The 27,406-nt window shown below is 46.1% G+C and overlaps 1 protein-coding gene across 3 annotated transcripts in view; it reads right to left on the bottom strand.

Moving 5' to 3' along the window:
- Positions 1-12,977, bottom strand: part of ALPL (alkaline phosphatase, biomineralization associated) — a 312,269-nt gene extending 299,292 nt beyond the window's left edge. Inside the window, exon 1 of one of the 3 annotated variants that reach the window (XM_085608992.1) lies at positions 12,871-12,977. The gene's annotated coding sequence lies outside the window, so the exon portion shown is untranslated. Of the gene's footprint in view, positions 1-8,505; positions 8,665-11,188; positions 11,402-12,870 lie in introns of those variants that run through there. The other 2 variants (XM_085608990.1, XM_085608991.1) reach the window with 2 other exon arrangements.
- Between the last annotated feature and the right edge of the window lie 14,429 nt (positions 12,978-27,406).

Genomic DNA, 27,406 nt, shown 5'->3' with positions numbered 1-27,406 from the left:
CTCTTTATGTGATTAGAGTCTAAAGATACACAATAATACAGGACTAAAACGACAGTAAATAGCACAATATACAATGGGGCCTAGGGGCGGACCACACCATATATTAAGAAAGTGGTATAAGAACCACGACTTGACTAGACACAGTGCCTTGAGCACGTAGAATCGCTGGGACCCCAAGGAACCACCCAAGGTAGTGACACAGGAGACCCACGGGGGACGTGTGCAGTGTGAGAACACAGGCACGAGCCCCGTACTATTTTATGGGGAAGTCACGGTTGGAATTTTAGAAGTTAAGGACACTTAGGAGAGGACTTTGAGAAAACCCCTTTAGACTTAGGGGGTTCTAGGGCCAGCACCCACGGGAGCACCGGAGTACTTGAGTTACCTCACCCAGGGAAGCCGAGTGCATCGGTGTCAAATGGTGTCGGGAATCGTCGTTGATTTCAATAGCGATCTGCAGAAAAGTGCTGCTGCCGGGAAGGAGAAAAGTGTCCGGTGTGATCCAAGCCTGGATCGAAGATCAGAAGAACCTAAAAGCAGAGGGGACAGAGTCTGGGTCACTTGCCAGTGACCAGGGGCACGACAGATGAATGCCCACCGATGTCGGGTAATTCAGGGGCAAAGAGGTGAAGCTTGACTCTGCAGCCACGAGTACCAGGCGGCGTCGACGATCACCAGGAGCTGGAATCGAGCTGTCCCATGAAGGATGTCTAGTGCTGCGGTGTCGGTGCCCGGATTGGACTTAACAAGCCTTGGCAACAGCAACCCATGCAGGAAGGGAAAAGATGCTTGCAGACCAGCAAGGTCCTGGGGACGCCTCAAGTGATGGGGAGTCAGGACACATCTGGAGCAACCAGGTAAGCCCAATTAAAGCTTAAGTTGCCTTCACAGGGACCCACCAGTCGACGGACCAGGGATCGCGAAGGGACCGAGAGAGAAAACACAAAGGGCCAGCTCACAGAACACTCGTGGAGTGTAGACGGGCAATCTTTGGTGCAAATGCTGCTCAGGGTCAGGGCTACAAGTAACCTAAAGCTCAGCTGCAGGAGTCGTTGGACAGCTGATGCTTCATCAACTGGTCGCGGTGTCCAGGTGTTCAGGTTGCACGAGGGATACAGGCTTCAGAATTGCTGAGGGCACAGATTAACCTCAGAGACCATGGAAACCCACCTCCTGTGTTGCAAAATTCTTTGGAGTCCGGCGGGAGCATCGGAGATGCAAACTGGACAGATGCGTCTTTGGTGCCTGCCTTGCAGGGGAGTAACTCCTTTACTCCAAGGGAGATTCTTCAGTCATCTAGTTCAATGTAGATCGTCGAAGTTCCAGGATTCAGTATCAGAGTTTTGTCCAGGTGTAATCTGAAGTCATGTTGCCAGGGGTTCCTATCTTATACCCAAGGAAGGGGTGGGACAAACTCTAGGGACCCGCCTATGGGAGGGTCAGGTAAGAAGGGTGGCTACACCCATTTCCTTTGTCAAGTTTCTCACCAGAGCAGGGGCTGGTAGCCCCTGCAACCGGTTTGAGCTGGACTATGCACAGGGAGACCAAATGTGCCCCCAGTGCAGACTTCAAAGCACTCTTGGAGTACACCCACCCAGCCCCAATACACTAAAGCCTGTCTGGGAGGTGGTGACACCTCCCTGTGACAGGAAACCTCTTTTCCAGGCCTCCCCTGCCGGAGTTTTGTCCAGCAGCTGGAGGGCAGACTCGTGTCTGTGGCTGGCAGCATCCATTTTGTGATGTCAGGGCTCTGTTGAGTGGTACCGGGTATACCGGTGCTGTCATGTTTCTCCCTCTTGAAGGGTGGGATCACACTCCCACACCAGTTGCTGGTGTGGGGGTATGATTCAAAGGTGATTGACACCAAACACGACATGTTTCCGTGCAGCCATCCCAAAGTTAGCATTTACCGTTTGGTTATAATGCACTTAAGAGTATATGGTTTGGCTGCATCACAAACAACCCCGGAATAAAGGTTCTGACGGCTGCAGAGGGGCTCTGCTCATGCATGGGTACCCTCTCACATAAAACCCAGCACCCTGCCTTCAGGATTAGTAAGGCCTGCCATAGGGGTGACTGATAGGTTTATATGTGCAGTGATATGGAGAGATATAGTGAACCTATATATCAGTAAGAGGTGCATGCACCACCTTACCCAGGCTGCAGTAGCAGTCCTGTGGTGTCATTTTGGAAGGCTTCCCAGGGGTGGCATAATACATGCTGCAGCCCCTGGTAGGCCTCTGGGGTACATATGCCCTGGGTACATAGTATACCATATACTAGGGACTTATAAGGGTACCCCAGAATCCAATCTGGAGTGTACCTAAAGTACTGGTAATCAATTTAGAGAGGAAGCAGCTAGGCTGGGGTCCTGGTTAGCAGGGCCCCAGCCAGACTAAAGTCGAAAAACAGTGAAACATCAGCAAAAAGTGGGGGTAACTATAAGAAGCGGATCCTACTCTCCTACAACAATCATCTACCTAATCCCGCAGTAATCAACTTACACAAACTAAGCATGTGTGGGGGTTCAATGAAAGGTTGCATCACATTTCAGTGCCAATATTGGGTGTGATGAGAACCCCAGGACACATTCCTTCCCCATTACCAATGCTCTAGTTACTCAACTAAATTTCTATAGCTGGTATTTCCAAAACTTGAATCGGTTCTCTAGAGGACAGTTCTGTGTCTGTGAGAGAAGCTTGCACTGCTGATGTCTGTACTGTTAACTGTTCTATGTACATGTGAGATGCTTGCAATGTTGCTATCTGTGCTGTAACTGTTCTATGTACACGAGAGACACTTGTAATGTTGCTGTTTGTGCTGTAACAGTTCTGTGCACGTGAAAGATGCTTCTACTGCTGCTGTCTATGTTCTGTGTTGGCGAAGCTTGCTCTACTTCTGTCGGTGCTGCACATGTTTTTATGTACACGAGGGAAGCTTGTACTGCTACTGTTTGTGCTGTAACAACTCTGTGTACCTGAGAGAAGCTTGCATTTCTCTGTCTGGGTGAATTCACAGCAGGCTACTGCACGGGCCCTGAGACAGTGGCAATTGCCCAAGAGCAAGTGATGCCTGAAGGCAGTAACGGAGCAGAGACAGTGTCATGGGGCCTAGTGCAAGGAGGGAAATGGGTCCCCTGGCTGCTGCGTAAATTATAAAATATAGCAACAATCACGGTCAGTGGGCCCCTCGAACCTTCTGGGCCCTAATACACTGCACCTGCTGCACCCTACAGGCCCCTGTCTGGAAGGCAATCTGGCAGTGCCAGAAGGACTGGTGTTTAGTGTGGCCACCATTTTCTTGGCTGTTTTATAGCCTGGTGGGCCCATATTTACTGTTGATCTTCCTGGTATCTCCTCAAAACTGCTTGCAGCAAGCACAAATACATGTAGTCCCCCATACCGTGCATAACCTCTGTAAGCATGTCTTTACAAATTCAAAACTATAAGGGGCACTTTTCTAGTTATCCAATTTGCTAATGAAAGCTACTTTTATATTAGCCCCTTTGTCTAGTTTGTGTCACAGCCCGACCTTGACATTGGGTCACTGTAAATAGATCTTGCTGGATCTGGGCCCAGCATTTAAAGCAGATAGATGCCACAACATGGTGGGAGAGGGAGGAAACCTCAACGCACACCTTTATACGCTAGAATAGACAAATTATACTTGCGAAAGGGTGTTGTTGTCATGAGCCGGACCTTTAGTTAGTCCTGGTTAGGTCGAGCCTTGGCAGCACATGCACTGCTCTGCAAGACATGCTGTATAAAGGTATGGACGTGAAGCTCCGCCCACTCTCCGCCCAGTTTTTTCATTGACTTGTGTCAGTGTCCATTGTAAACTGTGGCTTTTCATTAGTCAATAGGCTTAGTAGTCCCTCCTTAGTACCACATTTTCCCATTTTGTAACCTCCCATGAGGACACCCTCTGTAACGTGTGTTGTTGCTCGGTAGGCTATAATTATACTTCTTAAAAATGAGAGGGACCCTTTGAAAACCAAAGGACTAGGATTCAAACAGAAATTCTAAGTAAAATGTCCTCTGGGAGCATAATAGTAATCACAGCTTCCACGAAATTCCTGCACAGACACCACCGCCATTCATAAATCCACTTTTATTTAAAAAACGAATCCTTATTTCCAATTTTAGTATTTAATCGTTTTGTTCTTTCGATTTTCCGTATGGCAAACCATATGGAAAATCGAAGGCACACCGGCTCCCTGTACGAGTTCTGAGAGGGCCACAGAAATAAAACGACCCTAAAGAACAAAACGATTAAATACTAAAATTGGAATTAAGGATTCGTTTTTTAAATAAAAGAAAACAATCGTACATGAAGGGATTCCAGTGAATGGTCAGACAACACTAGTTGACCTTAGGTATAGAAAAAATGGTGAGCGTTTTTGAGAACTGGGCATGAAGAAATATAGCCCGAAGATATAAAGAAGCGTTTACTTTATAAAAGACATACTAGTGAAACAAATTCTTGTTTGCTGGCACGAGCAGTTGGATCCATGTAGCAGTGATCCACTAGTGCCTAACTCATAAAGAACCTGGAGTTATAAATATTTTATGCACCGAGAGCACTATTCTATGTTGTCTTGAAAAAGAAGGTTCAACTATTATTATATTTTCGAAACGCGTTGACGCCTGTCTGCCACAAACTCACCGTTCTCAATTCACCCCAAATGCTGATGAATTTGGAAACATTGGGGTGTTTTTTGATATAGCTTTGGCAGTGGTTGTGGTACCTAATGACAAAAATGTAATGTCTCTGTTATCTCTCGTGTTGTGTCTGTAACATTAATTTTGTGTCATTATTTGTTTTTATGTTTCACATCTGTGGTCTAGATGGAATGTTTTTTATTGTGTTTTATAATTTTAATAAAGTCAGCATATCAATGCATCACCTGTAAGTGTCTGTGCCCCCACGTACACTATTGGTGTTTACAGTGTTACCCTAGAATAAATGTGGAATAGTGGATTTATGAATGGCGGTGGTGCCTGTGCAGGAATTTCGTGGAAGTTGTAATTGCTATTAGTACTCCCAGAGGACATTTTACTTAGAATTTCGGCTTTAATTATAGCCTCTGAGCACTATTTTCTAAAAGAGCTTTGTCCTGCCTGCTATTGCCGGCAGGAAAAGGCATGCCACGCTCTCTCCTAATGCATTTGCATTGCAATAGGTCTTGCATTTGCGAGAGTTGAAGCTATTGGCATTGTAAATGGCAATGCCCTTTATTTATCTGTTTTTAAAAAAAATAAATTAAAAAGGCATTGTCATTTACAATGGCAAGAGCTCAAACTCTCGTAAATGCGAGACCTATTGCATTGCAAATGCTTGTTTTGCATCTAACAGAACCAAGAATGATGGTCAGGGTTTAAGTAGGCCAGGTCCCTCTGCGTCTCAAACCCAGCAGTAATTAAAAACAGGCCTTGAAACATGCCTCTATTGGGTTTTTAATAATGCCTTTGACTGTGATATTATTGATGTCAGTGATGTAGTTCATGTTTACATTTCACGTTTACTTAATCTCGCCTTCCCTAAGACTGTTTGCTTTTTCCAGGATGTTGTTTTTCTTTTGTCTTTTTTGTACAGCATATTATTCTTGAATAAAGCATACAGTGTACTGAGACAAGTGAGTTCAGGAAGTGAGCCATGATTGAGAGCTCTGGAGTTCAGCTCGAAGACAGTACGAGTTTCTCACTGTGCCTGCCAGTGAGTCATGAAGGGGTTCAGAATGGATGCCCATCTGATCATTGGCCTCTCAGCGGAGCACACAGAGCAACGGTCAGGTGTGCTAGTTGTGATTCTATGCAAAAGTGTGTGGTGGAGGTACATAGCCATTGAATTATTGGCAGAATTAAAGTGAAAGAGAATACTTTGCATGCAGATGTGTTTAGACTGTGTGCGCAGGGGTTGGTGAAGTTAAGGGGATGCAAGGAAGTACATGCAGCAGAGTAAAATGAGGGTGCTGAAGAGGAAAGAGTTGAGGTCTTGGAAGGTTTCAGAAAGATGTGGGGAGAAAAAGGGCAAAAATGTCTAATAGACAGGCGGCTGAGGAAAGGGTGAGAAGGGTTAGAAAGGAAGTGGTTGAGACACCCAAAGATCTCTTCCACAGACCTTAGAAATGTTCAATTCACAGTCTCATATTTTCAGAATGTAAACATTTTCAATTCTAATTAATCACAACAAAATAATTGTAACTCTTGTTTCTGATACTGCTAACCCGTACTGTCAAAGAAAATAGGTTTGGCTTCTTTTAGGTGTGTGTCCCTTGTGATATGCCTGGATATATTAACAACAAGCATTTGCAATGCAATAGGTCTCGCATTTACGAAAGTTTTAGCTATTGGCATTGTAAATGACAATGTCTTTTATTTATGTGTTGTTTTTAAACCAGATAAATAAAAGGCATTGTCATTCACAATAACAATAGCTTAAACTCTTGCAAATGCGAGGGCTATTGCATTGCAAATGCATTTGGCGCCCATGCTATTAAGGGTTCAAAAAAAGTGTTAGAAGAGAGCATGTCCTGCCTGCAACAGCAGGCAATACAAAGCTATTCGAGAAAATAGTGCTTGAAGGCTGTAATTAACCTCTTGAGTGCCCATGACGAGATGGTCTCGTCATGGGCCGCGGTTGCGCTGTGCCCATGACGAGACTATCTCGTCATGAACCCCGCCCGCTAATGAAAGGGCCGGCACAGGGCGGGGAAAGGGCGGGGTACTCAAGGGGTTAAAGCCTACCAAGTAATAACACACGTAACAATGGGAGTCCTCATGGGAGGTTTCAAAAGGAGACAAGGCGGTACTAAGGAGGGACTACTAAGCCTATTGACCATTGAAAAGCCATAGTTTACAGTGGACAATGACACATGCCAATGAAAAATGTGGGAGGAGCTTCAAGTCCATACCTGAATACAGCATGCCTTGCAGAGCAGCGCATGCGCTGCCCAGGCTCGACCTAAAAAACTCTTGGAGAGTCACCAAAATACTAATTGGGTGATACCCTATGGAAAGCATGGAATTTTAATGTGTGTGTATTAAGCCACGACCTCAATTAGATAGGCCACACTTTTTGAAAAGGGCTCTTAGTTGTAAGCCACGCCCACTATAAAGACCTGCCCCCACCACACACACTTTTTTCATCGCACTTAAAGGCCAGGTGATGGCATTGGTAGAGTCTGCTTAGAATGGGACTGGTGAAGCGCCATGTCCCAATGAAAAACAAAACTGGATGAAAGTCACCCTTTGACATGGGGTTGTTTGGGTCATATGCAGGGGGGGAACTGACATGAATAAAACCGCATGAATTTTTAAACCAAAAGAAAAAGACTTTAATGGTCTAACTTCGGAGCAAAATTACTCGACCTGCTCCTGAACAGAAATTCAGTGGATCAAATATGGCTCGTAATGATGTATTGTCTGACTAGAGGCAAATGTTGTTGCTCAAAATGACGTTTTTTTCTGTTTTCACTCAGTAGGTCATCATAAGATTGGATTGGGGAAATTTTAGGACAAATTAGTACAAAAAGATCACACACTTAAAGCAAAAATGATGAGTATTTCTGAACAGTGACCTTAGTAGTAAATCAGGAACACAGAAAAAGCCAATTTCAATGTGAAAAGTGGGAAATCACAATCCAGATATACTGAGGTAGGAAAACATGAGAAAAAAAACGAACAAACAAACTGACAAGAAACATGAGATTAAAAAAAACACTCATAGCAGATACCCTCCTTCCCGGGCAAAACTAGACGAACAAGAACCGCTACTTGGAGAGAATCAGCATATATAACTGCAGGCTAAACACACGTTGAGTGAAAACACATAGTTAAAAAAAACACAAAATGTGTACGCTCGGGAGAAAATCAAGACAAGAATAATGAGCAGAAGAAACGAAAAAACAATGTAGGAGAGAAATCAAAGAAGAAAAAATAGAAAAATAATAAAGGTTTCAGTTGAGATCTTAAGGGGAAGCCCCCCCCCCCCAAACAAACTAACAGAGACACTCTAAACAATCAAATCCGGATTAAGGTGAAATAATACAAAAAAATGGCACATTAGGGGAAAGATAGTGTTAAAATAACAGCGAGAATGCCAAAATGGAAACAAGCATACTCCTTAAGAAAAACAAAGATAGAATAGAAATTTCAAATTAAGCCTAATTCCAGGAACGAATTTAGGGGTCACACTAAACCTGGATTAAACAATATCGGGCACTTTGAAGAAGGAGAAAGTCGTAAATCGAAAAGTCAGGGGTGTAAACATAAAAATGTGCGTTTTGTCAAAAGCAAATTAGGAGTCCAAGGCAAAACGGACAGTAATTTAAAGTGACACTTGAAAATAAAACTGGAGAGACACAAATGTGACATGCCTAGTTGTGGTAGGATTAGAATTGTCAAATTAAATGTGTTCTTTAATCGCGAGACAAGGCTCAAAGAAAAAAAATGCGATTTGCCAACTGTGTCCTCAAAAAGTGTAAGCCTGTTTTCCCCAGCTCACCTCATTAGCAGTTTAAACACATCACCTGGCTCCCATGTGCCGCTACCCGTCTCGTCAAACTATTATTTAAACTTTGAAGCACTCCGGAGAAATGGTTATAAACCCCGAAGACGGCTGCACGCATAAGAGGCCAATGCTGGTCTAACCACGCCCCCGTGTGGTAAGCATGAAAGATGCATGTACAACATGTAAAGCAATACTAGAGAACGCCCACTGTCCGCGAGGCGATGCCGCTGAGCAGCACACACGAGGTACAGGATAGTGCTGCTGGGCACACAGGGGCAGTGCTGCTGAGAACGAACAGGGCATGGAGCAGTGCTGCTAAGAACCCACAGGGTATGGGGCAAAGCTGCTGAGAATAAACACGGTAGGGAGCAGTGCTGCTGAGAACGCACAGCCCGGACTGCCCTGCTGAGCACGTACATAAACAAGCAGTGCTGCTGAGCACAGTTACGCAACGAAACTTGCAAGTTACATATAGCCCCCACCCTTTTAAGCCGGCCGCCTGTGCACAGTCCACAGTGCCTCGGGGGGGGGGGGGGGGGGGCTCGCCTCCCCTCCACCACAAGAGCTGCGGGGGCTGAGCACACACGGCGCAGGGGGCAGTGCTGTCAAGCACACACGGGGCCCTGAGCGGAGCGGTGCAGCGGAATACACACGGGAAGGTGGTACTGAGGATATACAGGAGCGGGGCAGCCGTGCTGGGCACTAACAGCCAGAGCAATATAGAGGGCAAGGCACAAATGGGACACAGAAGGAGAAGGAAAGCAGTGGCAAATGGAGAAAAGCAGGGATGAAAAACAAGAGTGAGGTGACCGGAAGTGTAGAGCGGTAAAAGAAGGAAGCACCACGAGGACTCATAAAACCGCAGCCTTGATGTTCATCTCCCCTGGCATTCGGCAGTATCGGCACTTTTACACAACGAGCAGTGCTTCCAGCACACGCGGGGCTGTGCTGTCCAATACACGCAGGGCAAGGAGCGGTGCTGCTCAGCACACAGAGGGCAAGGGGCAGAGTTTGAACACACACGGGGCAGGGCTGATGAGCACACACGGGACAAGCGATAACACACCTGTCTGTCACACAGAGGAACAGGGGGAGTGTTTGTTTGACCCCTACTAGCGATAGTCAGAGCATGTGTGAGCAGCCACCACCTTGCATGTATACAACCCCCACACTCGCGCTCCCCCAGCCATGCCCCCCGCCCCCACCTCTAAAGCCAGCATGCCAACTCACCCACGTGAGGTTAGAGACCAACCAGAAACTTAGATTGTTAGAAAGCGTAATTACAGAACGATGCCAGAAGTGAAGAAGGGACCCCCCCTGTGTAACGCGGCCAGAGCTGCTTCTGTGAGCCCCCCTTCGCTCCTATGGGATTCACTCTGCTGCTAATATCAATCCCTCCAGTGTTCCTGTGAGATTTCCCATGCTGTTTCTGTGAGTCTCTCTGCGATCCTGTGAGGTTCCCTCTGCTGCTCCTACAATTCTCCAGTGTTCCTGTGAGCTTCCCTAGTCTGTGAGCTCCCCTGCGCTCCTGTGGGGTTCCCTCTGCTGCTCCTACGATTCCCTCCAGTGTTCATGTGAGCTTCCCTGTGCTGCTTCTGTGAGTTCCCCAGCTCTCCTGTGTGGTTCCCTCTTTCCCTCCTACGAATTCTCCAGTGTTCCTGTGAGTTTCCATATGCTGCTCCTGTGAGCCCCCCACCCCCGCGCTCTTGTGGGGTTTCCTCATTTTCTCCTATGAATTCTCCAGTGTTCCTGTGAGTTTCCCTATGCTGCTTCTGTGAATTCTCCAGTGTTCCTGTGAGTTTCCCTATGCTGCTCCTGTGAGCCCCCCCACCCCCGCGCTCTTGTAGGGTTTCCTCTTTTTCTCCTATGAATTCTCCAGTGTTCCTGTGAGTTTCCCTATGCTGCTTCTGTGAATTCTCCAGTGTTCCTGCGAGTTTCCCTATTCTGCTCCTGTGAGCCCCCCGCGCTCTTATGGGGTTTCCTCTTTTTCTCCTATGAATTCTCCAGTGTTCCTGTGAGTTTCCCTATGCTGCTTCTGTGAGCGCCCCCCCCACACCCCTGCGCTCTTGTGGGGTTTCCTCTTTTTCTCCTATGAATTCTCCAGTGTTCCTGTGAGGTTCCCTATGCTGCTTCTGTGGTGTTCCCTCTTTTCCTCCTATGAATTCTCCAGTGTTCCTGTGAGTTTCCCTATGCTGCTTCTGTGAATTCTACAGTTTTCCTGTGAGTTTCCATATGCTGCTTCTGTGCCCCCCTCTCCCCCCCCCCCCGCGCTCCTGTTGTGTTCCCTCTGCTGCTCCTACGAATGTTCCAGTGTTCCAGAGTTTTCCACCCCATGCTGCTTCTGTGAGCCCCCCGCGCTCCTGTGGTGTTCTCTCTGCTGCTCCTATGAATTCTCCCAGTGTTCATGCGAGTTTCTCGGCTGCCGTGAGTGCTCCGATGCTCCTCCTGTGCACTCCTCTATGCTGCGCCTTCAAATTCTCGTGGGCTGCTCCTCTGGGTTTCCCTACGCTGCTCCTGTGAGCTCTCTTGCCCAGAGATCCCGAGTTTTGCCCCTGCTGGTCCTGTGATCTCCCACGCGAGTCTCCCCGCTCTTGGTCCATCAGCTGCGCTGCAGTTAGTTGCCAGGTCCCCGGTGCCCATCTCTCCTGTGTCCTCGTGGTGCCCTGTGCCGCCTTACCTCTCCTGTGCTTCCCCTCTAGTTCTCCTGTGTGTCCACGCGCCGGTCTGTGATCTTCCTCCTCACTCCTGTTGCGTGCGCGAGGTCTCCAGTGCCCGTCTTGTGATAGGTCGTCCCCTGGTGCCGCTCTGGGTTCACTGGTGCCGCTTACTTGGATTTCCTCTTTCGGCACTTGTAAGTCTAAGTTCTCTCCTCCTGCCTTTTCCTGTGAGTACCATCCCCCCACCCCCATGCAGCAGGCTCCAATCAAAGCAACTTGAAGGGGGGTTAGCGGGACCCCTCCCACCCCCTCACAGAGGATAAAATCCCGCCTTCTCCCGAGCCGCAGACCCTCACCACCCCTTCCTTGGCTGCCAAGTTCACGCAGAGAATACAGTTTAAGAACCACTAACCCCAAAGCTGATTTTGGTCACAAATCGCCCTGAAGTAGATTTAATTAAATGCAATCTAGTTGCAAAAACATTAAAATAGCACTGTTCTAAAAAAATCACCACTTGGATTGCAGCACAGAAGGTGCCCCACACCATCACCCCTCCCCCCTGAAGGAAGTCTTAAGTGCTGGATAGTTCATATACAGAGAACCATCTTTAGAAAAAGAACAACTCTGGTATCCAAATGGGGTGAAAGAGCCTTAAACTTTGAAACATCAGCAGTAAATATCAGCAGACACATCACATAGTGCCTAGTAATTTCCTAGATTCAAAGAAACCTGAAAGGTAACTGGTGCTCACGTAAAGTGCAACTGCAAAAAAAGGTAGTGAGTGCTATATATACATTACAGGACCCCCTAATAAGGTGGGCAAGTCACTGGGGCAGGCAGACAAACTAAATAAATGTGACCCAGAGGTCACATTTATTTAGCTATGGAACTAAAAATACTTGACACCTAATCTGGGCTCGACCACTTCACCTAAATATGCTGAAAATAAACACCTTATTCTAAAGCTGGACGGGACCTAAAACAGAGTGACATTTCCCTGGGAAGCCCTTTGCCTTGCTATCAGAATCAGCGCCAAGCACTGCAGAAGTGAAAACTGTGGAACCAGGAGTCATGTTGTTCAACGCACTCCTCCAATATGGCCTATCTGTGTGCCATTGGGCAATCACTTCTTGAATGTATACCTCTGTTCGTTTAGAATCAACATACAATGCAAGTAAGCGAACGAAATAAGGGACGCATATACTCAATAAAATAGATTGTGGTAGTAAATGTAAACTTTGCAACCAGTAGCAGTGTCCTGCAGCCTTGAGTCTACTGCTTTGACAAACTGTTTGGTCCTGGGCACATCGTACTCTCCCTGTGTCTCTGTTCAGTGGTTTGACAATGCGTGAGCACATTCAAATGAGCACCAAGGGCACATTCCCAGACAGGAGCATCCATTCACCCACTCAGGGCTGTTTATTAGAGGTCTGCCGTTTGTCGCCTCGTCTAAGCTGAAGGAGCCCCTGGCCTTGCAAGGCGTAGGACCCCCTCAAGGGCCTCTGCTCCTCCCCCCTAGTCAGGGATAATCACCTCTTTTACAGAGAGCTGAAAGAGTGAAGATACTACGGTGAGAGGATTAAAAATGTCGAGGAACAAATATTGCGTCCCGCAGTTCTGTGCGGGCTGAGGGACGGGAACCGCCGCAGGACAAACCTGTAACATGCGAACGGTTGGTCGCCCTGGTAAAATCATGTCTTACCTCAACCAGCAGTCGGAAACGAAGTTTCCAAACTCGGGCTGCGTTGCGAGAAAGCTCTCTGTCCTCGCCCCTGTTCCTGTACTCTTTCCACATTCCTTGCCGGCACACATTTCTCCCCCAGCTGTCACCGGTCAGACTTCCTTCAGATGTCACAGGAGGGGACAAGAGTTCAAGGTATAGGGGAGGGAGGGGCAGATCGTGGGGGAGTCTCTAAATACACACTTGCCTTTAAGGTTGAACGACTGTTCATATATCACAATCTTTCGCGCTTGTTCTTTAATCTCCAAGCTACTGGCCCAGCTTGTTCGTGCCAGAGGATGGGGTTTTCGTTTAAAAGTGCCTACATTTGCAAACACTGGGGGGTAATTCGAATCCGGCAAGGAGCTCAGGTAGTGACCGAGAAGAAACTGAGCTGAACCCCAATTGGGTATCTACCCCAGGGAGACAGCACACCCTTTCATGCTCCGCTCTCCACAATGTGTTTTAATAATAGGTACCATGGACAAGCACCACTGCGCTGCCAATTCGGCGTTCTCAATTGATCAAATTGTTTGATCTTGAACAAATCATGTTGTCCCAAGGCCCTTATCCACTTATCTGCCACTTGTGAGAGCTTTGGAACAGTCTCAGACCAGGAAATGTGCTCCAAGGACATTAATTACAGGACAGGCACTTGCACCATTTTTATTCTCACACAAGTGTATATAATGGCTGGTTATATAATGTTCATTCCTATGGGCTGCACTCTGCCCCATCCTCAGGGCATGTATCATGGCTAGTTGTTTAATCTCTCGATCCTACAGGCTGTCTTTGTCATACTTAGGTGTATTCCCTAGTGCATAGACAATGGAAGTATGTATAAACATCCAGTCCCCTGCAGTGGCATCTTAAGGATTTACAGGGCATTGGGCAACATATATTTCAGGGCACTCTATATGGACCAACTTTACATTTACTATCCCCTTTCAGCTCATTAAAGCCCTCATGATGCCTAGCACTGTTGAATAATATGTTGAACCTTCAGATATGGGTATGCTCAAAATCAGCTGAAACCTCAAGCTAAATTATATCAAAAGAAAGCTTGAACACGCATTGATAAAGCCAATTTTAGCTCTACCCTAGACAGTGCATTTGCTGTCTGTAAGACCTGCTGTATCTCTTCTGTGGGCTTTTGGCACACCCATCGATTGCCATTGGTTGTTTTCTATGGCTTTCTGAAATGCTTGTTTTTATTGGTCTATGACTGCAATTTTCACTCCTATGTGTGACTCGTTATCTCCCATGGCGACTTCATTAATGGTTCCTTTTGGTTGTCCCACAGGAGAAGGCAGTGCTTGGCGGGGGCCGTGCTTCTCTCTTTAGCACTCTTGTTTCTTTAGTTTTTGGTGCTTCCCCTGTTGTCACTCTTCACCACTCCCCCTCCGCGTTCACGGTTCCTCATGGTCGTCCCGAAGGCGCAGCTCCCAGCTGCTCCTACTCATGTCTTCAGGGCTGCACAATCTCCAGCCATATAAGGCTGCCATCAGATGGGTTGTAGACAATGCTTTTAGTTTAATAGCACCCTCTGCCTCACCGTGCTCTGACCGGTGTGAATCTTGATCATCAGCGACTTGATATCCTGAAAGCTCCGGGGCCGCCCATAGTGCTGCATTGCTAAATCCTTATGAGGTCTCAAAGGCGAGACCAATTGTATTGCAAATGCTTCTTTAGTTTGGATCTAGTTTTATTTTTATCTGCAACAATAACATTTGTTGTGGAATGTGGAATTCAGTGTTTAACCAGCAACTTGATGCTCCCATTATAGGAAAACATGTAATGGGTTACTTGTTAGAGGTTTAATGGAGTGGTGCATAACATCACCAGAAAATCCACGACAGAACGAGCTCCCTAGGTTAGGTTTTAATTGTCAATCATTGCCATCCCACCATAGGGGATTTCCCATCTTGTTTAAAAATCACTTACACCCACTGGAAATTCCAGTGGCATTCTTCATCTTCCAGTCCTTTTCCCGATACTTGCTATCTGGGTGGGCTCCACGTTGAACCAAAAGGCAGCTATTTTGTTTTTATATGGGGGAGGGAAATTTGTTCAATAAAATTGCCTTCAAAGATATGCAATCTATATATTTATTATGGTATCTTGTGGCAAAATTAAAAAGAAAAAGGCGGTAACTTATTTGTATTTATTAGGACTCCGATATCTCAAAGGTCTACATGTTTCAGCCAAGTTTAGTGCCAAAGAAAGTCAGTTGGCTTTTTTCAGAACAGTGACCCTAAACCCACAGCACAAGTAATTAATCATTATAAAGAAAGATATCAGAGCACTCGCTAGAAGTCCCAAAAAGTAAGTCCATAAAGTAGGAATTCTTGTAGATGTTACAAACCCGTAGTTTATTTCAGATAGTAATCGGATATCTGTGATCATCTGTACATGCATATTGAAAAACAGCAGACAACAACCGACACGTGTTTGGTCACAAAATTACTTCTTCACGTCTTTAAATTTTGTATAAACATGATCATTTAGATATTACTCCTAATAATTTGAAAACACGTAACAAAGAAACAACATTTTTGTATTGTGATTAAGTGCCTAGGAAAGGAAGAAGCTCCAGCACCCGTGTTCAGTAAAAATAAGAAAAAATGTGGAATCAAAGTATCAGAAGACAAGTCCAAGAGAGAACTTCTAGTGGTGGCCAAAATGGTTATGATGAACAAACTTAAGTAGGTCATGTAGAGAGCCAAAGAGAGTATGGAGGAAGTTCGAAGTGCTGAGTTTGGAATATTACCCCACAGTTGATACCGTACATACCAAAACCAGCCAGGTGAGTAAAGTAGAAAGAAAAATAGGAAAAAGAATACTACTGACCTAACATGTGTAAAGTAATGACGGTAGACATTTATGTGTGAAGAGATCTGGAGAGCTAAGGTCTAAGAATGAAATTGTAACCCAAGTAGTAATAAAAGTTGTTTAATTTTAATTTTAGCGACAGTGGCCAGTGTTGTTGTGTTACAAAAATTTGACAAAACTCCTCCTACTCCTATTCACCTTTTGGGATCTCTACATGACCTACTTATGCTTGTTCATCTCAACAGTTTTTGGCTGCCACTAGAAGTTCTATCTTGGGCTGGTCTTCTGGTACTTTGATTCTACATTATTTTCTGAACACGGGTGCTGGAGCTTCCTCCCTTCCTAGGTGCACAATCACATTTTTTTGGGGGGTTTTGTTACATGTTTTTGAATTATTTTGATTCATATTTAAAGGATCATTTGTTCATACATAATTTACTAATCAAACAGGAAAGGGATTTGCCCGAAGCCTCCTACTACATCTGGGCAAAGAACAGCTGAAAAAAAGGAGGGGGGGGGGGATGATGTAAAGGAATAGATACCACACTATTTTCAGCAGGAAGAACACAAATTAATTCCTACTTGTTGGTGCTTAGTCCCTAAATAATATTTCACTTCTTTCATATTTCACATACCACATCCAAATCCAGGTAATAGCAATTATAAATGCTTCTTTAATTGATAATTTTGTCATTTCAGCATCTCAAACATTTACACAAAAGAACAAACAAATATTACACAGTTACAATTCCTTCCAGCCTATTCTCAATAAGAAAGAATGGTTACTACATGTTTTCGGGCAATCCAATATTGAGGAAGTCGAGTCTACACAGGAGGGGCTAGATCAACCCTCCACTCACTCCCAATAAGTGTGTTTCCAATTTCTTTTTGGAATACTAGTATTCTGTCGGAGTCCTCTGATCTGTACGGTCCATGCGTTTCCGCCCACAAATTCGGGCCTCATCAGGACATGGGCAAAAGGAAAATACACCACCGAACGTCTGGACCGGTCCCCAAAGACTCCTGGGATCTAATCACCATCACATGAAAATATATATATATTTTATTACAGATAAAGATCTGCCGAATTTCCATATAATTGTCGGGTCCCCACATTAACAATGGCTCCCAACATGGGAAGGGGGCCCGAATGAGTTACATCAAGGACCCCCCGGCGAGTCTGTGCGGAAACACCAGTAGTTCTGTCAGCTGAAGGCGGCTCCTAACAACCTCGTCTTCTTGGGGACTTTGAAAGTCGAGGTGCTGATACACTAGTTGGCAGGCTGGCAATCAAGAAGGCGAGGTTGTTAGGAGCCGCCTTCAGTTGACAGAACTACCGGTGTTCCTTGGTGTAACTCAATCGGCCCCCTTCCCCTGTTGGGAGCCATTGTCAACGTGGGGACCCGACAATTATCGGGAGATTCGGCAGATCTTTATCAATATTAAAATATATATACATTTTGATGTGATGGTGATTGGATCCCAAGAGTCTTTGGGGACCTTTCCAGATGTGCAGTGTTGTATTTTCCTTTTGCCTGTGTCCTGATGAGGCCCGAATTTGCAGACTAAAACGTGTCGACCCTACAGATCAGAGGAGTCCGACAGAATACTAGCATTCCAAAAAGAAATTGGATACACACCTATTTGACTGATTGGAGGGTTTATCTATCCCCACCTGTGTGTTCTGGACTACCTCAATGTCGGATTGCTCAAAAACATGTAGAAACCATTATTTTGTATTGAGAAAGGGTTGGAAGCAATTGTGACTGTATAATATTTGTTTTTTTCTTTTGTGTAAATGTTTGAGAACCTGAAATGACAAAATGAACTCCAATTAAAAAAACATTTATAATTGCTTTTACCTGGATTTGGATGTGGTAAGTGATATCCGAAAGAAGTGAAATAATATTTAGGGACTAAGGGGCACGTGCATCAAGCATTTGATGCATGTGCCAGGTTGGGCCAGGGTACAGTAGTGTAAAACAAAATGATAACAAGGAACGGGCTGAAGCAAGGATGTGTGTTGGCTCCTACCTTGTTCAACCTGTATTTGGCTGATATTTCTCCTAGGTTGAACGATATTAATTCTCATTCCCCGTCTGTGGCCGGTTTTAATTTCCCATTTACTCTATGCCGATGACCTTGTATTAATCAGTTACACAAAGGTGGGGCTGCAGAGACTAATAAACGAAACTAAACTGCTCTATACGCTTCATCTCACGGGTTAAAGGTAAACTTAAAGAAGTAAAAAGTAATGCTGGTGTCAAGGGGGTTAGCAGCGCAACCTCTATTGAGTATAGAAGGGTCCGTATTAGAATCAGTTTCAGAGTATAGATATCTGGGTGTCATACTAGATGCTAGGGGGTCGTGTAAGAATCAGTGGGCTGCACTACAGAGAAGAAATAACTCAGTAACTTCAGCATTCGCAACCCTAAAGAATAACTTAAAAAGCCTTTCCCTCAAACCATTACTAGAAGTAATATCAGTAAAACACGTTCCATCTCTGACATATGGTGTAGAGACTTTTGGAGGACGTGCTGGTAATATTATAGACAAGCTTGTGACAGGTACCTATCGTCGCTTGTTTCATCTCCCTCAGCAGACTTCACCAGCGCAAATTCGACTTGAATTTGGCTTAAGACAACAGAACCTAAACAGTTTAGGGGCATATTTGAAATTTTGCCACAAACTGAGACAGGATAATAACGCAACGCTGATGACAGTGATTTGGGAGGCGATAAGTGACAATAAACATAAGCAGACCAACGATTACTTCAAATTGGCTATAGATACGTTCAAGGCTGAACAATTATGGGCTTTACCCCTTTCACAGGTGGCATTTAACAAAGTGATAAATGGGTGTAGCAAAAAAATATCCTTGCTGCTGGATAAAGCAGTATTGACTAAAAGAGCCCATGCATGGACAGTGATGGCTTCATATGGTATGCTTAAAGCGCAGAGCTATCTAGGGGTTCTAAATAGCCAAAGGGCCAATTTGAAATTTATGAGTCTCCGGTTAGGCAATAGCCTATTCCGTGGTAACACCCCAACGTAGAAAAAGCCGATTGGTAATAGGATGTGTCGCCTCTGTAACTATAATAGAGAAAATATTTGTAATATCATCTGTAGTTGCCCAGGGCTATTAGTGGAACGTAGGAGGCTGCTGAGGCAGGATTTTAATAGTCAAATGACACGACCATGCCGACAAGCAGTCATTGCCAGCCTGCAGGGAGAAGGTTTACAATTCACGGGCAGATTTTTGAAGTTTATAGAAATAGCAGAGAGGAAATTGACTAATAGTGATCAATGAAGAGATTTTTTAGTATTTATGAATTGAGGAACTGTACTTTTATTTATGAGGTTTTTAAATAAGGGCTCGGGATTGGTTATGTATGAAAGGTAAGGAAACTGCATAAAGAGGCTTTATTGTATGAATTGTTAAAAAATGTGTATTAAAATGTTTTTTACTGTAAGTTTTTATTACCTGAACAATTCATTTTTCATTCATACTGGTCGCAAACGGGCCGATTCACAGAATCAGTCTGTTTGCAACCGGTAAAATGCTATTTGCGATGCATCAAGCCCAAAGGCATTCGCAAAACAGGTAATCACAATTTTTGCGATTACCTATGTTGCGAATGCAGTTAGGGAATCACAAATTGCGATTCCCTAATTGCAAATCAATATGCATTCGAAAATTGCGTTTTTACAAATTGGAATCGCAAATGACCATCAACTTAAAGTTGATAGTAAGTTACGCTTCCTTTGAAAAATGCACAAAAAATTAATTTTTCAAAGTTCAACGTGGTGTATACACATGCCCATGCATGTGCACCACATATGCATACTTACCTTTGTTGGGGGTGCATCAGGGTGGCCTTTTGGCCCCCTTGCACCCTTGAGAGTGCATGCACAATTTGCGATGACCTATTTGGTAATCGCAAATTGCGAATGCTGTCCCGTTCATTCCTTTCGGCCTTTAGGCCCATAGGAATGAATGGGAAGGCATTCCTTAATTGCGAATCGCAATTTGCGATTCACAATTAAGGAATGTGTAGGAATCGCAAATATTTTAGGGAAACCTACATGCATAAGGAATAGCGATTCCTTAATAGCGATTCCTTAAGAATCGCTGTTAAGGAATCGCTGTTCCTTAGCTTAATTCATGTGGCCCTAAGCACCTACAAGTAGGAATTAATTTGTTTTCTTCCTGCTGAAAATTGTGCGGTATCTATTCCTCTTCATCATTCCACCCCTTTTCAGTTAGACATAATTTACAGCCTTGAAGAAGTCACCTTGTGACGAAACACGTGTCGGCTGTTGTCTGCCGTTTTTCAATACGCATGTATAGATGATCACAGCTATCTGATTACTTTCTGGAATAAACTACAGACTTGTAACATCTACACAAATTCTTACTTTATGGTTTGACTTTTTTGGACTTCTAGCGAATGCTCAGATATTTTTGCTTATATTGTTTACATGGTTGTTTCCATAACCAGTGTGTGTTGGCACCCCTGGTAGTAGAGTGTTGGGTGTCAAGGTAGCACCAATCTAATTAACTGGTTTTAGATGATCTGTTACAAAATATTTTCCACATCAGTTGTTCTGAGAAGTGCGATCATTAACCACTACTACCAACGTGTCTGTAATTAGATAATTAATCATGTACAAATGGTGTTGCTGCAGTTTTGTGCTAGACAAATATATTATATGCACTTGTCTCCTAAAACGCTTGAATCACAAACAAACCCATATGAGGCACTTCATTTCACCTGCTCTAACTTCAACATCTCTCTTGACATCTCCTTCTTCACTATGTACCTCGTTTGTGCCTCACATAAAGTCATCTGTGGGCTGAAGGAGAGACAAAGATATGAAAAAACATATTACATGTTAATGACAATGCAAAAATCACAGTTGAAATCTCATGCTTTATGTATTGCCTTGTGACCACTGCACACAAACGTGTTTAGAAATAGTGCGCATGGACTGTATAGAAACACTACAATGTGTATTCCAGTAAAAAATCCTATGAATTAATTTTCCTTAAACATTTCCCACATTGTATTTGTGCTATACAGTGCAGCAGACATGCAGTGTGTGGAATATTTGGAAAGATGTAACCATTTATTCATGTTAGTGCTCACTTCATGAAGGCATTCTTTTTCTCAGCAAAGCACAGTCTAGCTATCTTAGTTGATTGGGCTTTGGGTCAAAACTGCAATTTGTCCAAGTTACGCCCAAGACATCCCCTTGAAGCAAAGTGGAGCATAGTAGCAGAAAGCACCATTTGCGCTGAGAAAAGACCATCTTTCCAGTGCAAAAGAATTTTTGAGCTGGAAACTAAATAGTCTTGCAAGGGTTTGCGCTGATTTGTGTCACGATGCCTGCCTTTGCCCTTCTCAAAATCCTCAGTAAATCTGTCCCTTAGTTTCTGTTAAGCATTCTCAGTTGTCAGAATAGCAAAACCTGCTTTTTTATGAGCTACAGTACTATGGCAGGAATTTCGACTTTCACATTTACTTTACTAGAGGGCTCCTTGGAAGGTGGGTGTCCTGGGCTATTGCCCACTTTGCCCATACCTTAAAACGTCTCTGGTCCTCAGAGTTCCTCTTTGCCACGCCAAGGTGGATTCTACCAGACATGCCTACTCACACGGTGCCACTGTGTGTCACACGTTATCGGCTCCCTTCACACGGTCACACTGTGAAGAGCCGATATCACACAGTGGCAGGCAAGGCGAGCTGGAAATCACTGCAAAGAGTGAATTTCCAGCTTCCCTTTTGAGGCTGTAAGCAGACAATGTCCATTAAGGGATGTAAAAACACCCAAGACACCAGCAGACGCTTCAGCAGCCTTTTGGTTTTTGCTTTTTTGAGCGGGGAGAGAGGGTCGATGGGGGCAAGCATGGAGGCATACAAGCCTCTCGGGTAATCCTCGGAACAAAGTCCCACCGCTCCAAGCCACGCCCCCCTCCCCACACAGCAAATTTTCTTTTCAAGTTGGCAGGTTTGTTCCACAGAGCAAATAGCATAGCTATTTGTATGGATTTCCTATTCTTATGGGATGCTCCCCGTCTATCGTGGGAGGACACCTCAGCATGTACCACACCTGCTTTTCCAAATTACACTTTCCTGTCAGTTGTCCCCTGCCACACCTGGCTGGACTTCACAGAGCTTGATGGTTCCTCATCTGCCCCTCTGCAGAGGACCCATTAGAGTACATACTATGCTGGCTCTAAAATGCTCATTTCCTGTATGTTGCTCCTCTGGTGCTCCTGGGTGAACTTCCCAGAGCATATATCATGACTGGTTGTATAATGCACATTCCTATAGAACAGTGGCGGCTGGGGCATAGGGGGTGCTGGAGTGGCACCCCACTAGCATCTACAGAATAAGAAACTGCTCACTGTAGTTCGGGCAACAGAAATGTAAGCAGACGAATTGACAGCTTTCACAATTCGTCTGTTTACTTTTCCAGGCCTGCATTTCACACAGCTGAAAGTGCGCATGTCAACTCACCCAGGGTAGGAGAGAACAGAAGTCCACATGGTCTGCACATGTGAGGGGCGCTTTTAATTTCAGCTCCCAACTCATATTGACAAACCATTGCATATGGTGCACATGCCCAGTGTAGTGCAGCATGTGTGAATATAGCAACTGCTCGGGCGGTGGCGTGTTTTTGACACCCTCGCCCCATGACCTGTCATGGCAGAATACAGCTGAGTAAAGAAGGGTCAGCCCCCAGTCGCATCCAGCCTTCTGATATGGCAGTCTGAAATCAGCTCCTGATTTCCAGATGCATGGCTTTGGAAGGCCCATAGAAGCAGAGGAGATAATTTATGATGAATCTAGCCTGCAGTAAATTGACTAGAAAGGTGGAATTCAGGTTAGTTTCATTTCATTTCATTTTAAGATTTTTCCTTGTTAATGGCAGAGCGCATGAAAAGTGTATGAAGTCTTTTTTAAAGTTACTTTTATTTTTTGTAATGTGTTGACATTGAGGGGTCGATTCCGATCCTGTATTTGTTAGTCCCGTATGACTCGTATCCGTAATATTTTCGTATAAGTCACGTTCGACCCGTGAAGTACGATTCGTACAGGAAAAATACATACGGATCTGCCCGATTCGTACGAATCGTATCTGGAAAAGTTGTACGAGACGGACCCGGACACTCTTCCGTACGAAGCCTAAAAATAGAGTCCGACCGTACAAGTACGATCCGGACCGGATTTCTGATTTACGAATCGTACAGAAAACGTCCCGTACACGGGGAATGACTTGTACATATGCAATGTCGGTGTACGCACCGTACATATGCAATGTTGTTGTATGCACCTATGTTGTATTACGCACCGTACATAGCAATGGCGGTGTACGCACCGTACATACGCAATGTCGGTGTACGCACCGTACATAGCAATGTCGGTGTACGCACCGTACATAGCAATGGCGGTGTACGCACCGTACATACGCAATGGCGGTGTACGCACCATACATACGCAATATCTGTGTACGCACCGTACATACGCAATGGCGGTGTACGCACCGTACATAGCAATGGCGGTGTACGCACCGTACATACATACACAGTGGCGGTGTACGCACCGTACATAGCAATGGCGGTGTACACACCGTACATAGCAATGTCCGTGTACGCACCGTGCATACACAACGCATGGGGGTATGTGCCTGTACAACTCGTACCACTGTACCGTACTGAACCACGGACACTGTAAAACAGCACAAGGAGGGTCTATTCGACTCGCACAACACCACAAAACACGTCTACAGTGCACAAAAAATGGAAATGACTGACCTGGACACATCCAAACAGGCAAACAGAGGGCCAAACTCACAACCACCCCTTATAACACACCCATCAAAAATTCAAACTGAGGCCCACCCACAAATGGACCAATAAAAAGGGCCCCCACACACAAACCATGAGCCTTTGCAACAGACTCACTGCAGCTAGAGAGCACACACCAACAACTGCAGCCATCCACCATAATATATACACCTTCACACAACCTCCTTCACACATACTCCTCTTCACATTCAGACCCACACCGTCACATGTAGACCCACACACCCACAACCATCCACACCCTCACCCCACACCATGCCCACAGACAAGAATCCAAAGTTCACAAGGGAGGAGCTGGACATCCTTGTCAATGAAGTCATCAGAGTCGAGCCACAGCTGTTTGGAACATTGGTCAGACAGACCAGCATAGCTGAAAAATCACGCCTGTGGCAGAGGATCGTCGATAGGGTGAATGCTGTTGCACCCATCAGAAGGACTAGGAATGAATGCGAAGCCAGGTGGTACGATCTGCGGAGGGCGGTAAAGCGCAAAATGAATGATGACTACGCCCAGAGCAACATCACTGAAGGTGGTGGGCCCCGCAGACCAGTACATTTCCATCCCTGAGAGGAGAAGGTGATGGCCCTGCTTCCGCCGGTGGGAGTACATGGACTGCAAGGACTTCCAGAGCCTGGTGAGTACACAAACAACTTAGGTATCATGGGGGTAATGGCATCCACACCCCAACTACACCAAATGCATGCAACTACCCCCTAGCCCTCACCGGCCAGAACCACAGTCAAAAATATCGCTAATGCCACTAACATGTGTAAGCCCCATTGAGAAAGCAAGGCCATGCTATGTCCCATGCACACGAAGCACCAACCCAAGAATGGATGTCCGGTATGCTGGGAGGGTGGGTGGCACAAAACACATTGTTGAACTCCAAATCAGACACAATTGCCCTCATCCCATATGGCCCAGGTACATACCCATGCACCATGCGCAATGCACAGGGATTGGGAAAGTACTGACAAGATAGCTCACACTCGGTCCGGGTGTAGGCAGCACAAGGCCCTCCTGAGACCAGTGCAAACACAAACACCAAGACAACAAGGTCAGATATCTAGGACAGGAACTCACACTCACTGTCATGGCAGCATGCTCCATGGGGGGACAGCTACATCACCTGGGAGCCCCAGGGACAAATCACACTACACACACCAGCAGGTCCTGTCACACACACCCCTTACACAAGCAGACACTCCCAGGACAGGCAATGGATTTATCCACTGTCACAATGGACATGTAACACAACAAGACCAATACATAGCCGAAGAAGCATCCAAGCCAAAAATCTACATGTCAAAGACTCAGGAGAACATATCAATCTGTCCCCCGCAACATACCCATCCACAAGTGAACATTGAGGAGAATCCTAGGCACATACAACTACCTGGAGGAACAGTGCCAACTTGAATGTGTATGAAACATGCATGTTGCATGAAACAGCATTAACATTGTCTGTCTCTCACACACAGGGCAACGTGATGAATCTACCCCTAACAATGGGGGTAAAGATTCACAGTCCCTGGCCCGGGAGGAACCTGATCCCACCGGCAGCGACGCCTCTCAACACTCCGTGGATGACCCCGACCGACCTGGACCCTCTGGTGTCCAAGCCCCTGCAGATCCTGGTCCAGGACCATCTGTGCCAACCACCACCCCCATTCCTGCCACATCCCAGGAGACACCGAGGAGCCCTGCCCGCAGTGAACAACTGAGCCAGTCTGACCAGGAGGGACAAGGTGCGGCGGGCACCCAGGAGGAGGCAGACACCGCAACTGCCATCCCTCAGGGGTCCCGTAGACCCGCTGTACCCACAACGGCAGGCCAGGCTCGTGTGGGCAGGGGTGGTGGGAGTGGAGGCAGGCGGAGGCGAGAACCTGACCAGCCAGCTGAAGGGACCGGTATGTCACACATACACAACATCATGGATGCATACCGGCGTGACACCAGGGAGTTCAGCCAGGTAGTGGTGACCCTCACAGAGATCAAGAACCAGCAGGCCGAGCAAAACGCCAGTCAACAAGAACACCAAGAACGGATGGAGGCAAGACTGGTTGAGCTCCTGGCGGTGCAAAGGGACATAAGCCATTCACTCCGTCGGACCACCGACAACATGGGCAACCCTCCCTGTGCGAAGACCAGCACCAGCACCAGCCACAGGGAGGGAGGAGGAGGAGGATTCGTCCGACGGCGCGTCCCAAGCATCGTCAAGGCCTGCATCTGAGGGTCCCCAGAGGAAGGTGGGTCGTCCACGGAAAAGACCGTGAGAGGCAGCGGACCATCCACATCTCCCAGGTCACCTGGCCTGGCACCTGGCCTTCACGTGCGACAGCATCACCTCATTGACTGACATCATCTGCCACATGGACCTGCTGGTCACAGTCTGACCAGTGATGCCAAACACTGTGGTCTGGACTCTGATGACTTCAAATGGCAAGGATCCCATCTCCCCCTGTGAACTTTGGATTCTATGTTCCCTACATTGCACCTTTTTCAGTGCACAAATCATGCCACAGAGCTATAATAAAAAAAAAAATATGTGAAATATTATGTTGCAGTCATTTAGCATGAGTCCACAACATACGTGTGGGGATATGTTAAAGTATGCCTGAGTGTGGCACTAACTAATCCATACACTTGGATCTGAGTCCGGTCGAGGATACACATGTGTCTCAATGTATCACCAAATACAGACATGGAGCCCAATACTCACCCATGATGGCCTCAAGCTGCTGAGGGGGGCTTGCAATACTGCTCAGACACACCAATTTGGAAGAGTGTCATGAAGGTGTAGAGGTCATGGGTCATGTTGACGTGCCCGGGGAGGGAGTCCCAGGTCTGTTTGGCGAGGTGTGAGAGCTATCTCCTGCATGCAGTTTTTATGTGGATGTGATGAATGGTGGCCAGGGCAAGGTGGGCTGCATGGAGTTGTGCCAACTGGGTGTTGGATGACAGACGTCCAAGGTTTGTTTTGGGTCTGGGGTTGTGGACTGCCTCCTGAGTGTGGTTGAGGAGTCTGAAGGTGATCCTGCAGCAGACAGTGAGCCATTGTAGCTATCTCAGGTGGATGGTGATGTGGCTGGGGCGGGGGATGTTGAAGAAGAGGTGTGCGGATGCACCCTGGATGTGGACAAGTTCTCCTGCAGTTTTGCTGTTGTTCTACGTAGAGGCCGGTGCTGTAGTTGACCCGGCTGGTGTCGTGGACCTGGGGGACGGTCTGTCTTGGCTTGGAGTGGATCTATCTGTGGATCATTTGTAGCATGCGGACGGTGTTGCAGCATGAGGTACAGATGGTGGTGAGTTGCATGGTAATTGTGAGCGATGGGTCCATGTTGAACACCAGCTTGCGTGCGTGGCCACTGGGTGCTGGTGCGGTGCCCCGACCACTGGGACACAAGGAGTTGACCCAGCTGTAAGGGGACAATCATCAGATGATGACCTCAGTCCTGTCCAAGTCCAGCCTCAGGTGGCTGATGTTTTGCCATTCATCAACGGATCTCATGCCTTCTTGAAGGTTGGATCTGGCAATGGCTGGGTCTTTGGTGAGGTTGAGGAGCAGCTGGGTGTCAATAGCATACAAGATGATGATGAGGTTGTGTGCGCATGTGATGGTGGAGAGGGGGGTCATGGAGACATTGAAGATCGTCACGCTGAGAGAAGAACCCTGGGGCATGTGCCACATGACCCCAGTGTATTACATGCTGCAGGGTGGAGGCAGACTCCCTGGGCCTTGCTGGTGAGCTACTTTCTGATTTAATCCTGGGCCCTCCTCTGGAAACCAGTGTTGGAGATGTGTGAGCTGAC

The sequence above is a fragment of the Triturus cristatus genome, chromosome 1_2 (assembly GCF_964204655.1).
Source record: "Triturus cristatus chromosome 1_2, aTriCri1.1, whole genome shotgun sequence".
In the NCBI taxonomy this organism is placed as follows: Eukaryota; Metazoa; Chordata; class Amphibia; order Caudata; family Salamandridae; genus Triturus; species Triturus cristatus.
The sequence above is the reverse complement of the archived record's forward strand: the minus strand, read 5'-3'. Positions and strand labels throughout refer to the sequence as shown.